Source organism: Palaemon carinicauda, chromosome 13, assembly GCF_036898095.1.
Source record: "Palaemon carinicauda isolate YSFRI2023 chromosome 13, ASM3689809v2, whole genome shotgun sequence".
Classification (NCBI taxonomy): domain Eukaryota; kingdom Metazoa; phylum Arthropoda; class Malacostraca; order Decapoda; family Palaemonidae; genus Palaemon; species Palaemon carinicauda.
In genome coordinates, this window is record NC_090737.1 from 3,959,671 (window position 1) to 3,973,688 (window position 14,018).

At 41.6% G+C, this 14,018-nt stretch overlaps 1 long non-coding RNA gene across 2 annotated transcripts in view; it reads right to left on the bottom strand.

Annotated features, from left to right (window-relative positions):
• Nucleotides 1–4,786, bottom strand: part of LOC137652135 (uncharacterized) — a 78,342-nt gene extending 73,556 nt beyond the window's left edge. The window contains exon 1 of one of the 2 annotated variants that reach the window (XR_011046203.1): nucleotides 4,734–4,786. This is a non-coding gene — a long non-coding RNA (uncharacterized lncRNA). Of the gene's footprint in view, nucleotides 1–4,729 lie in introns of both variants that reach the window. The other variant, XR_011046204.1, reaches the window with a different exon arrangement.
• Nucleotides 4,787–14,018: the final 9,232 nt, after the last annotated feature.

Sequence of the window (14,018 nt, forward strand, 5' to 3'; positions counted from 1 at the left end):
CAACTTGACCCGCGCACGGGAAAGGAGCTTCCCCAATAGTACGCTGTTGTTGTAAAGGTGAACGACCTCGAGAAGAGAGAGACCGTAGTCAATCTTTGAAAGGCCACATTCCCTTCGCTCAGAATCCATGTTTCCCGTAGGAAAAAAGGAAAAGGCGAAGACAATAGCTGAATGAAGAGGGTCCAGGCGATGACGATTCCCCTGCGGCAGCCGAGTTAACGGTTATATGCCGACGGGAAGATCGATGGACCAGAGAGGGAGAGGTTGTTCCCCACGAAGTGGAACTGTGCTGGCCTTGCTACTATGCAAGTGTTGTTGTCGTATATGTGTCACACACACAGTACAATCACTGAAAAGGAAACTTACCACATTTCTATACACATACTGTATATATACATAAACATTAAGAATGTTTTCATATATATACAAGTATAAGAAAAAGTAAGTAAAAGACAAAAATTAATGACAGTCCAGAATAGGCGAGGAGGGAGAGAGGAGACAACCGCTCTCGATCCAAGCCAAAAGTAAAGTGACTAAATCACAGGTGTGTGAACAGGAGTGGTAGCAAGCTACCACCCCCCTACCCCCACTAACTAGCGGTGTGGGTAGTTAACCTTCGCTAAAATTTTAATGGCTCGCCATTTCAGCTCCGCCGAAAGTATAATAGGTTTGCTGAAGGTAATCATCTATTCCCTAGTTTGCAATTTGGTTTTCGTAAAGGCCTTGGAGCATGTGATGCCCTTCTTACAATCTCCAATGCAGTACAGAAATCCCTTGATTGTGGTCGGGAAGTTCGTATGATTGGCCTTGATTTTAGTGCTGCCTTTGACCGTGTTAATCATGAGGCCCTTGTTTTCAAACTGAAACAGTTGGGAGTGGGTGGGTCGTTTCTTAGCATTATTATTGATTTTTTAAGTAGTAGATCTCTAAGAGTTGTTGTTGATGGGCACCATAGTGAGTATAGGAATGTGATATCCGGTGTTCCACAGGGTAGTGTTCTTGGCCCATTACTTTTCATACTATATACACATGACATGTGGTTTGGCCTAGAAAATAAGCTTGTTGCATATGCAGATGATGCTACTCTCTTTGCATCAATTCCATCCCCTGAATGTAGATCTGGGGTTGGTGAATCCCTTAATAGAGATTTAGCTAAAATTAGTTCATGGTGCAAATTATGGGGTATGAAGTTGAATCCTAACAAAACTCAAAGTATGATTGTAAGTAGGTCAAGGACGGTGGCTCCTCAACATCCGGATCTCAGTATTGATAATGTTTCTTTAAATTTGTATGACTCTTTCAAAATTTTAGGCGTGATTCTTGACAGCAAATTTACTTTTGAGAAACATATAAGGTCTGTGTCTTCTTCAATTGCACAAAAAATTGGCTTATTGAGAAAGTCTTTTAAGATATTCGGTGATCAATCTATTCTGAAGAAGTGTTTTAATTCTTTTATTCTACCTTGTTTTGAGTATTGTTCTCCTGTCTGGTCTTCAGCTGCTGATTCTCATCTTAATTTGTTGGACAGAAACTCACGGTCTATTAAATTTCTTATTCCTGATCTAGATATTAATCTCTGGCACCGTCGATCAATTAGTTCATTATGCATGTTGCATAAGATTTTTCATAACTCTGACCATCCTTTACATTCAGATCTCCCTGGACAATTCTATCCTGTTCGTAATACTAGGCAGGCAGTTAATTCTAATAGCCAGGCCTTCTCCATCATAAGACTCAATACTACGCAGTACTCTAGAAGTTTTATTCCAGCTGTTACCAAGTTGTGGAATGATCTTCCTAATCGGGTTGTTGAATCAGTAGAACTTCAAAAGTTCAAAGTTGGAGCAAATGCTTTTTTGTTGACCAGACGGACATGAGTCTTTTTATAGTTTATATATGACATTTTTGTTGTTGACGTTGTTAATAGTTTATATATGATATATCTCTTTTGACATTACTTTTTTTAGAATGATTTATTGTTAATTTGTTCTCTTCAGTTATTTATTTCCCTATTTCCTTTCTTCACTGGGCTATTTTTCCCTATTGGAGCCCCTGGGCTTATAGCATCTTGCTTTTCCAATTAGGGTTGTAGCTTGGATAGTAATAATAATAATAATAATAATAGCATGGTTTGTATTCCAGTTACGGAACAATTAAAATTTGACGTAATTCCTCAAACTAATTGAAAAGTACATTAAAGTTTAGGCATGGTTTTATTGACCAATAAATCACGTTACACTGCTAAATACTAATAGTCATTCTTAGAATTAGGCATCTAAGTAGTGTATAGATTACTTGAGTGCCTATGTGGATAAGATCATGATGAGGGGTAGATGGAGATGATTTGGGCATGCTCTTCACACTCCCAAAGAGAGATTAGTTCAGCAAACGTTCGGCTGGGCTCCACAAGGCACTAGAAGAGTTGGAAGACCCAGATCTACATGGCTGAGGACTATGAAGCCCGAAGTAGGAGATGATGAATGGAGAAGTATTGAATTAAAAGCTCAAGATAGAGATGACTGGCGAATTCTAACAGAGGCCCTTCGCGTCAACAGGCATAGGAGGAGATGATAATGATGATAGATATGGTGGATTTGTTCTGAAGTTTAGGCCCTAAAGCCAATAGCTAGAATCTTTTAAAATGTCTCTAGTAACATAAAAATGAAGTCTAGACTTCAGAACAAAAAAGAAACTTATGAAAGCATCAGATCATCACTATTACACAAGTGCAGCACTGCTGATAAAATACACAAAAAAACCTATTCAAAATAAAAAAAGTAAAACGTCTACACTCAGGATGGTAGCACCAAGCATAAGCAATGGTACAGTGATATCATACGACTCAATCTTGTTTGTTAGATATTTTTACAAGTGTAGGAATAATATGTAGATCAGCGGATATGTTCCACATTTCATCCTATTTGTCCTCTATAAAAAAAATTCATTTCTGGACATATAAAAGAATAATTTCTCAACGTACAGTATCTTGAAACGTCCAAAGATTATCTAACCATACTCTGTGGTGTGCACTCTGAAAAAAAATGACAGAAACTAAGGTCGATGTACATGCTTGAACACAGTATTCAATTGCCCTAAGACTAAGACTGCAGTTTTTCAAGCGGCAGGTCAGGGTCGCAGGTTTTCAGGGGCAGGTCAGGGTCGCAGGAAAGCAAAACCCTGTACAGTATATGGTACCTGAGTAACTGCGCATAGACATGACTTTGTAGGTATTTTTATTAACAACCTTATTAGTGCTAAATTATTCTATACTAAACAATTTTCCTGAAAATGCACCGTTTTCATCGAAAATAATTAACTTACTTCCTCATCAATAAAACCTGGGATCAATATGCACGCTCTTCAACACTTAAAGCTTTAGCAGTTTTTTACTTAAATTTTCAATCTATTACACATTTCCTAGCTATACTGCTAACAGTAAATTGTTTGCTAATCTACATTCATATCTAAGATTTTCTAGGTTGAAATTTTCAGTTCTTGAACAGTTCTAATAACATTTTTACTTTTTACTAGACATTAAATGGTTCTAGACTTAGAAGGAATAAGCCCTCAATTCAAACCTATCAATTTCTGGTAAAATGGATATAAAAATTTTTCAAAAAATCATGAAATTACATCTGAAAACATATAAGTTTGTAGATCAGCGGACTAGGGGCGGCTCGGGGATAAGTGAACCCATTTAACTACAAACTACAGTCGGTCAAAGATGCTGTATACTGTACTGTTTGTCCTAACCGACTCTTCCCTACGTCATGTCACATCCTTTACCGAGACAAGTCAGCGTGTGTTGGCCGTTTTACAAACTACCCAAAACATATTTCACCACGGTCACAAGGAACGGTGCATGGATACAAATTTACCAAGTTTGCTAATCTGTTTAATGGCAAGGCACTTTATAGGGGTAGGGTGTTATGTATAATGTCGGAATAGGATAGGATCGGAAAGAGTAGGTAAGGTTAAGTTAGAACATTTCTACTTCAGTTTTCACACAGTCACCCAACTTCCTACAAAAGCTCTGAAAATAAGATTAGCTAAAGTTTTCTAATTTGCGGAAGGAACTCTATCTGCTCATCTGCATTCTAACCATGAATAGCCATTATTAAAATGTCTACCTATTTGTCTTAAACCTATGGTATACAAGAAGTCAAATTTACTGTAAATCTTTTTCCGAGCACAGTTGACATCTGAGGTCAGTGTACCCAAATTGTACCATACATCAAATGCATGTACTGGCGGACTATATTACATAAGGTCTTAAATCTTTATCGTAGATGGTCACAGAAACGGCTATAATACCAAAACAAATGCACTAATTAACATATTAGGGATTTCACTATCCTACACGCGTGCGTGCTTTGACTGCTTGCGGTGACACGGCTAAATAATTCATACAATACCGAATCGGCTTAAGGATGATGGGGTGTATGTATGATAGCGGCCACCGGTATGTATTATTATGTCTAACTTAGAATACGGCAGTGTAAGGGGGGTCAGAGCAAGGCGTCACCACCTTCCCCCCCCCCCCCCCCCCCGTTAGGTAAATAGGTAAGGACGCTGCTTGTAGGTTAGGTAACGGGGAAAGGTTAGGTTAGTTGATTTTCATTTTTTAAGCAAACATGAGCAACTGGCCGCTGATATACAAAGGCTCCATGATGATAAACCCTATCCTTATAAAATATGCATGGTCAAAAGGATAAAACAAAACATATACCTACTATAAACGTATTTTGTTTTCCTGATTTCAAGTTTCCTGCGTCCGGTTCCCTGGCGAAATCTAACCGAGGACCTTTGCGTCAATAGAGGTTGGAGATGATGATGATTTAATGAAGAAATGGAAGGAATTTTAAAGTCCCTCACAAAATCTGAATCATCTCCACATTCCTGAAAAAGAAGGAATTATGGAAAACAGACAAATGGAAGGCAAAATGAAAATAGAATCATTATACATATATAAAAACAATATTAATAAAAGGGAACAATGTCGTTGAAATACCAAGAGAATTGAAAAATAAATAGACTGTACTTAAATATTTTTGATAACTCGTAATTTGTTTCCCTTGTCGATTTCAGTGAGAACATATTGTGAGGAATTTTGATATTACGTCGCTGTTCTTTTATATCACGTTGTAATTGGATTACATTTTGTGAGAGAGAGAGAGAGAGAGAGAGAGAGAGAGAGAGAGAGAGAGAGAGAGAGAGAGAGAGAGAGAGAAGGGCGGGGTCGTTCGTTTTAGAACGTTTTGCCTATGGCAAGACAGGGGCTCTTGGTGAGAGAGAGAGAGAGAGAGAGAGAGAGAGAGAGAGAGAGAGAGAGAGAGAGAGAGAGAGAGAGAGAGAGAGAGAGATTCAATGAACTAGCCAAAAGCAAAAGAAAAGAAAGGGGGAATTTACCTGTTTTCCACAAAACATTTGGGATTTAAATTGCTAAGAATATAAAGAAATATCATATTATAAACTAAGAAAATTTGCATAAAAGTACGAAAATTAATTTTTGTGTTTTTATAGTAAAATCAAATTCATTTTTTTTTGTGATTTATTGTGAAATCCTATTTTTTTAAAATATTCTGTTGGGTGGAATACAATTACATCAATTGGATTACTCAAATATTTTTTCATTAGTGATTGGTGTTTGAGATATAATTATTCACATTAAAGATATTTAGGATATTTATAACATAAAGTATTAGTTTTTGTAATTTATTGTAATAATTTTGTAAAATAAATTTTTCGTCTTTACTGTATTCTCTCAGGTGGAATATTATTACGTTTATTGTATTACTAAAATAGTTTTACTTATTGGTGAGTTGTGTTTGAAGTGTAACTATTCATATTAAAGACATTTATAATATAAAATGCGGTTTCATTGTATATTATTCGAATAATATACAAAATTATGCATTGGCAGAGTTTTTAAAAGTCTTTGGGGAAATATATGTTTAGTTGGTGAGTATTTTGACCATTTTCACATTCTATTAATTTATTGTGTTTTGCCTATTTAGATTGATTTTAATTTCTTTTTTTCTGTATTTTTATTAATTTTAATGATCTTGGCCAACAAAATCATGTGTCAGACCTAAATCAGGGACAAGTTACAGATGCTAGACTTATGGGTAGCCTACACTTTTGCGGTCCAGTATATATTTACAAATGCACCTCACTGTTTACTTACTTTTTATTTACATAATCATGTTTTGCCAATTAGCTTTCTTCCATGTAATAAAACCATCTGGAAATACATTGTAGTTAGTTTCATAGAGGTGTAATGTACAGTACAAGGGCACTGTTAAGAGTTAAGCTAACTTGCGTAATCCAGCATGTACTGTACTGCATGTCAGCACAGATGAGCAAGGAGTTAAGGTTAAATTGCTAGCTGGGCAAAGACTAGTATGTAAATTATTACATATGATCATGCTTAAGTGTGAATCTCTACGAGCAGTGTTAGGAAAGATCCTCCTCTCTTTTTGGCGTGTGAGCGATAGCCAGGTGACCCTACGATGTGTACGCATACCTCCCATACATGTTAATGTACGTAGGATGGTTGTAATCGCGAAACTATATTTTTGCTGAAGATGACAGTTTTATTTTACATTAAAGCACAATAACATAACAAGAAAACTACCAGGAAAAAAAAATTTTTTTTTCTTGCAAAACTGGCAGGGTGGAATTTAACAAGAAATTACCAATATTTTAAGTAAATAAACTCCTTAGAGTATCCAAATACACAAGAAAATAGTCTAAGAAAATTGTATAATGCCAGATAAATATCAAAACTTTACAGGAACAGTCAAAGTTATAGGAATTGTAGAAAGTGGCAAATTGTATTTGGAGAGGAATTACTGATGTATTAGAGTTGCAAGGAAAGGAAGGGATATGCACTAACCTGAATTACCCCTAACTAACTTGACCTAGATCACTATGTTCTAAATTGCCATGTTCTTGCGTACTGGGATTCAATCCACCCTTGCCCTAAGCTAATATTAGAAAAATACCTCAAGCTACAATAAAAAAAAATCATGAAAATAGGCCTGAAGAAGCATATTTTACCTGATATGCATCAAAGCATTACAAGAACAGGTCATTATTAGAGGCACTATAGATAGAGTAGTGGGAAATTATATGGTGGTGGCGATTACTGATGTAGTTGAGGTACGAGGAAATGAAGGGGACATGCACTAAATAACTCACACCTAGCCTGACTTAAATCAAGCTACAATAAAAAAAAACATGAAAATTTGCCTGAAGAAGCATATTTTACTTGATAAGCTTTAAAGCATTACAAGAACAGGTCATTATTAGAAGCACAATAGATACAGTAGTGGGAAATTATATGGTGGTGGCGATTACTGATGTTGTTGAGGTACGAGGAAATGAAGGGGTCATGCACTAAATAACTCACACCTAGCCTGACCTAAATCACTGTTTCTTTATTTCGTGGGAGAAGTGGACCCACTCTGCCACCCCCCATACCCTGTGCTAACATCAGAAAAAAGCTATGCTGGGAACATTCCACATGGGGAAGAGATCCTAGTACTGTACTGTATGTTCATGCCTCATTTTTGAGGCGAGATGGTTCTTATGTGGAACATTCCCATCCTCAAATATACTGTACTCATCAGTGCGAGGGGCACGTACTCACACACCTACAACCTGGGCTCTGTTTCCTACGAGAATGAGTGTGCACACACACTCTCTCTCTCTCTCTCTCTCTCTCTCTCTCTCTCTCTCTCTCTCTCTCTCTCTCTCTCTCTCTCTCTCTCTCTCTCAGTTCCAGAGACAACCAAACAGTCATGTGGGCTGAGGAAGAAGTCAGTGAAGCGCAGGATAACCTCTAAACTAGGTTTTTCAGGTCATTAACAGATTCCTCTGCAAAGCATTGTGGTATGAGGTGTCCAGTTGCAAAATCCAACCATCCTAACAAGTAGATGTATCCATACGAGTTACTGGAGCTCATGCTCCTGCAACCAGTGTTAGGTCTCGGATGGATGGCTGGATAAGATTGTCCTGTCACACTGGTGGGATACAGGCTGTATGCATTGGCATCTCATATCTAGGGTTGCGATGGAGGTCGTTTCTGGATTTTTCATTCTAAAAGGTTTACTCATGCATTGTTGGCATGACATACACAAGGGTAGAGAGGATAATGATGGGATAAATGCTCCCCAAAACCACTAGAGAGCAACTTGAATGATGGCTGGGAGGGAGTCCAGAGTATAAGTCTAGGGACTCTGCAATGCAGGTTTCACTATCGTCCTAAATACGGTCCTTCCTCGGTCCTGGAGGAATTGATTTTTTCTTCTGATAGTTCTTTATTGAACAGAATCCGGATAGAGAATATTACGTCTCATGCAATGGTAAGACCAAGCACAAAAGACTGCTTGTGAGGATGTAGGCAGCCACTGTCATCTCTTTCCTTCCTTTGGATGTTCCCGAGACGCTTTTACGATATCATCACCACACTCTTAATAAATGAAAGCTGACGGCAAAGAAATATTCCAGAGGTTAAGAAGAGTCTTCAAAGATTTCTTTTCTCTCAACCGAATGAAGAGAACCATCCTTGAGGGAAAGACAGTACTGAGAACATATCTACTGTGCTCCAGGAGGTGATCTGAATGCATTCCGTACCAGGTACAGTACAGGTGTTCAGATGCCTGTTACCTCTGATCGGTCTAGTATGATACCGAGCAAGCACACCTTTGTGTAGAATGATTGGGTCTGCCCTCATCCCCTTCTTCCCTCAGAGTTCCAGAGTGGACAACCCAGCAGAAGGGACTGGGTATATGGTATAATACAATCAATGAACTGTACAGTGCTAGCATGATGACGTAGCTGACTGTCTTGTCTCAGCTACACAACTACAAACTCAACCACCACTTGTATGCGTTTCACATGAACTATAAAAACCTGAAACCTTCAGGTTATACTGCCTGCCTCAACTGCCACACAAGTCCAAGGGTAAGTTCAAAGTGGAGGTTACACTACCTGGTGGGTTAAGGCCAAAGTTGCTTCTTAGTGGACTGTCTGGTTGGCTGATCCTACCTACCATCTGGTATTAACTACTACCACCTCTATAAATTTTCACTGCCGAGTTCCAGCTTCACTGAATCATATGCCTATTAAAAGACTGTGTTGTGGTGGCCTATGTGGTAACGTCCGTGACTAATGATCTCCAGACTGGGGTTCGAGTCCCGCTCAAATTCGTTAGTTCCTTTTGGTCGCTGTAACCTTACCATCATTGTAAGCTAAGGATAGGGGGTTTGGGGGAACCTATTGGTCTATCTGCTGAGTCATTAGTATCCATTTCCTGGCCCTCCTTGGTCCTAGCTTGAGTGGAGAGAGGAGCATGGGTGCTGATCATATGTATATATGGTCAGTTTTAATCTAGGGCATTGTTCTGCTTGATAAGGCAAGGTCACTGTCCCTTGCTTCTGCCACTCATGAGTAACCTTTAAACGTTTTTAACCTTCTTTAGTAGTTATGAAAAATACGAATTGCTTTATCTGGGATTTTTAGCATCCCATTTGCTCTGATCATTAGAACTAGGCTGCTACTGCAATTATCATCTTTATGGCCAATCAATGCCTGACATAATTATTTGTATTTTTATACACTCATTCCCCTGTTTTGGTATGATGTTTATGTGCCTTGGATGCAAGCATTCCTATTATACAGTTATTTCCATTAGATTTAAACTTGAAGAAACTACTGATAAGTGGTCATTATGAAATGGGCTGAACTGTAGTAGGCCTAATTACTGTATATGAAGGGAAAAACTTCATGTTTGGAGGTACCACAAGAAATTTTGTTTATCAAAGACCAAGAAATGTTGCCATTCCTGCTGTTTCTGACTACAAAGAAAAAAGAAACTTTTAGCCATGAAAAATAGTTCCTTTCCTTAATCATATCCTCTACAGGAGCTGAGACCATTACAGTATATTGTAGGGCATAACCTTGGAATTATACCTACAAATAATAACAAAAGAGACTTGGATAAAGATAAAGACACATTAGAGGGCTTGTTTAGTGTAGTCCACTTCAGTAAAGGTAAAGGTGTCAGGTTTCAGTTTCAGTTTCATCAGAATAGATGCTCACCAAAACATTAGCCCGGCTAGCCCAACCCCTCACTTTGGTGCCCAACCACAGCATTGGCTTCCCCAGTAAAAAAGCTTAAACTCACGGTCCTGTGTTGGGATTGATCTTCTGCCATGCAAACACTAGACGTACATGTTACCACTGTACAAGCCAGGAGGCTATGTAGTTAACCTAAATTAGGTTAGGTGGGTTGTTTTCCAGTGCTTTTTTTTTTTTTTTACGTGTGAAATGTGGGTTTCCAATATTAAACTTAGCCAGTGATCATATAAGCTGTCAGCTCTGCTGCCCGACAGAAAAACCTAAGGACAAAATACGCCAGCGATCGCTATACAGGTAGGGGGTGTACATCAACAGCGCGATCTGTCGAGCAGGTACTCGAGTACTCCAAGTAAACACAGAACCAATTTTCTCTCTGTCGTGCCACCGGCAAGACCTACTAAATACGCTGTTGCTTACTGGATTGATTTTCACAGTTTTTGTGAAGTACTCATTTCTAGTTATTAGCTTTCGCTTTGCAGAGGTTATCTTCAATACTTCCTTGCATTCTTTGATTGAATTTTGGATTATTTGTTGACGACTTGGATAGATTTTGAATTCCCCCTTTGACTAATTCAAGATGTCTGACCCTTCTCAAGTCCCCAAATACAGAAAGTGTAGTGCTAGGGACTGTTCAAGGCGTCTTCCGAAGGCCTCTATCGATCCTCACACCATTTGTTCCAATTGTCGGGGTAAATCCTGTCAATGGGAAGATCGATGTGAGGAATGCGTTGGGCTTTCGGAATTCAATTTTCTCGAATTCCTTAAATATTCACGTAGGCTAGAGAGAGATAGAGTCAGGAGGAGTTCATCTCGCTCAGTTGATTTTTGCTCTCCCCATGCCCCCAACCTATTCCTTCCCCTGTAGTGGTTGCTCCTGATCCCCCTTCTAGCACTCAACCTTCGATGGCAGATATGATGCGTGCCATCCAGGCTCTGGGTGAGAGAGTCGAGTCATTGGCGAGTGACCGCAACCAACTCATGGCAGACGTCAGGGAGTTAGTGTTGCGCATGAGGGTGCGTCTGTTCGTGCCTGTCGTCCTCCCAGTCCGGGACCTCTTGCAAGCTCCCAAGCCCAGGGGAGAAGCAATGTCGTACGACCAAAGGGTTCGACAGGCTTTAATCAGCGGACAGACGTTCCCTCCGTGGTTTCGGACGTATCTTTCCAAGATCGCCCCACCCACAAGAAGACGAGAGAGCCCGTTCATTCCTCGTCTGCGGAAGAAGTTTCACGCCAGAAACGATGGACCAAGGTCTCACGGCCTCTCAAATGCAAGGTCCCTTCCGAGCAAGTCCAACGGCCCAGGTGTAGCCACTGGGTCAGTTCGGACTCGCTGCAGTCTTCAGATGACTGCACACCTCCTAAGAGAGGCAAAGTGGTACCGCAACAGGCAGTAACACCGTCTGTTGCCGCACCTGCTGCTGTAGACCCTAAGTGGTCTTTGCTACAGTCTATGCAGACACAGTTAGCATCTTTTATGCAGGAGTATCGTGCGGAGAAGGTTGACGCTGCACCCGTTAGCCTACAACCAACCACGGTTGTGCGTCCAGTAGACGCTGAGGCTACCTTCTCCCGCACTACAGCTGTGAGAGTTCCACCACCCATGCGCAGTGTACCCTGCCAGCCGCACGTTGACGTTCACCGACGCACGGAACCCTCCGTTGATGTTCGCGAGCTACCACAACAACAGGAGGGTGGAGTTAAGTTGCTTTGTTGTGACGCTGTGCGTCAACCTCCGCAACCCACTGTGGTTACCACTACTCGCCCGCAGCAGACTAAACAGTCAGGAGTAGAAGCTTTGCGTCCCCACACAGCTATGGTTGTTGCCAGCTCACAGACTGAACAACAGTTCCATGACGTTGCGTCCAGTGCAGTCACGCATGTCCAGATCTAGCGTCTGGTATGCCACGGGAGAAGTTCTCGGCTTGGGAGTTCCTGCCTCTGCCCAGGGCGACTTCTCAAGTCTTGTAGACTCTCCCCGCAGGCTGGCCATGAGACGCTCCAAGATTTGTTGGACTCCTTCGGATTTAGACCATCTGATGAAAGGAGTATTCAGAGCGTTCGAAGTTTTTAACTTTTTGGACTGGTGTTTGGGAGCGTTGAGCAGGAAGACCTCCCCTTCTGACAAGGAAACTTCCATGCTCATAATGTCCTGCATGGACAAAGCCATACGGGACGGTTCTAGTGAGCTTGCGGCTTCTTTCGTTTCCGGGGTCCTCAAGAAACGGGAACACCTTTGCTCCTTGTCAGCTGGAGTAACCCCATGTCAAAGGTCGGAGCTTATGTTTGCTCCTCTCTCGAAGTGCCTCTTCCCTGAGGAGTTGATCAAGGAGATTGCTGCCTCCTTGATTCAGAAAGACACACATGACCTGGTTGCGTCATCCGCACGCAAAGCCACCCCTTTGCCCTCCGTGTCTAGGCCCAGGATGGATACTCCAGCGTCAAGGTTCATTCCGCCCTTTCGTGGCAGAGCCTCCAGCAGAGGAGGTGCTCGTGCCGAAGGTCAACGTGGGAGCAAGAAGAAAGGTTCCAAGTCCTTTAGAGGCAGAGTCTGACTGCCACCTTCTTCAGACAGCAGTGGGAGCCAGGCTCAAGAACTACTGGCAGGCCTGGGAGAACAGGGGCGCAGACGCACAATCTGTGAAGTTACTCAGAGAGGGGTACAAGATTCCATTCTTGCGCAAGCCCCCTCTAGCAACAACTCCCATCGACCTCTCTCCCAGGTACAGAGAGGAGGACAAAAGACTAGCTTTGCAGCAAGAGGTGTCTCTCTTACTTCAAAAGGGAGCGGTAGTCAAAGTCCGGGACCATCAATCCCCGGGCTTCTACAACCGTCTCTTCTTAGTCGTGAAGAAGACAGGATGGTGGAGACCGGTGCTAGACGTCAGTGCTCTGAATGTCTTTGTCACAAAGCAGACGTTCGCCATGGAGACGACAAAGTCGGTTCTAGCATCGGTCAGGAAGGAAGACTGGATGGTCTCTTTAGACCTCAAGGACGCTTACTTTCACGTCCCCATCCACCCAGATTCCCAACCTTTTCTAAGGTTCGTTTACGGGAAGGTTCTATACCAATTTCAAGCCCTGTGCTTTGGCCTAAGCACGGCACCTCTTGTTTTTACGAAACTGATGAGGAATTTTACCAAATTCCTGCATTTAGCAGACATCAGAGCCTCCCTCTATTTGGACGACTGGCTTCTAAGAGCTTCGTCAAGTCGTCGCTGTCTGGAGAATCTAAAGTGGACTCTGGATCTGACCAAGGAATTGGGTCTCCTGGTCAATATGGAAAAGTCCCAACTCGTCCCATCCCAAACTATAGTTTACCTAGGAATGGAGATTCAGAGTCAAGCTTTTCGGGCTTTTCCGTCGGCCCCCAGAATCAGTCAAGCCCAAGAATGCATCCAGAACATGCGAAAGAAGGACCGATGTTCAGTCAGACAGTGGATGAGTCTGATAGGGACGCTTTCATCACTGGACCAGTTCATTGCGTTAGGGAGACTGCACCTCCGACCCCTTCAATTTCACCTAGCTGTTCACTGGAGAAAGGACAAGACGCTAGAAGCGGTCTCGATCCCTATTTCCGAGAAGATGAAGTCTTCACTGACTTGGTGGAAGGAGAACATTCACCTCAGAGAGGGTCTGCCACTGGCTGTTCAGACCCCCAACCACGTTCTCTTCTCGGACGCATCGGACACGGGCTGGGGTGCGACATTAGACGGTCGGGAATGCTCGGGCACCTGGAACGCGGATCAGAGAACGTTACATATCAACTGCAAGGAGCTACTGGCAGTTCATCTGGCCTTGAGAAGCTTCAAGTCTCTCCTTCTAGGCAAGGTGGTGGAGGTGAACTCCGACAACACCACAGCCTTGGCGTACA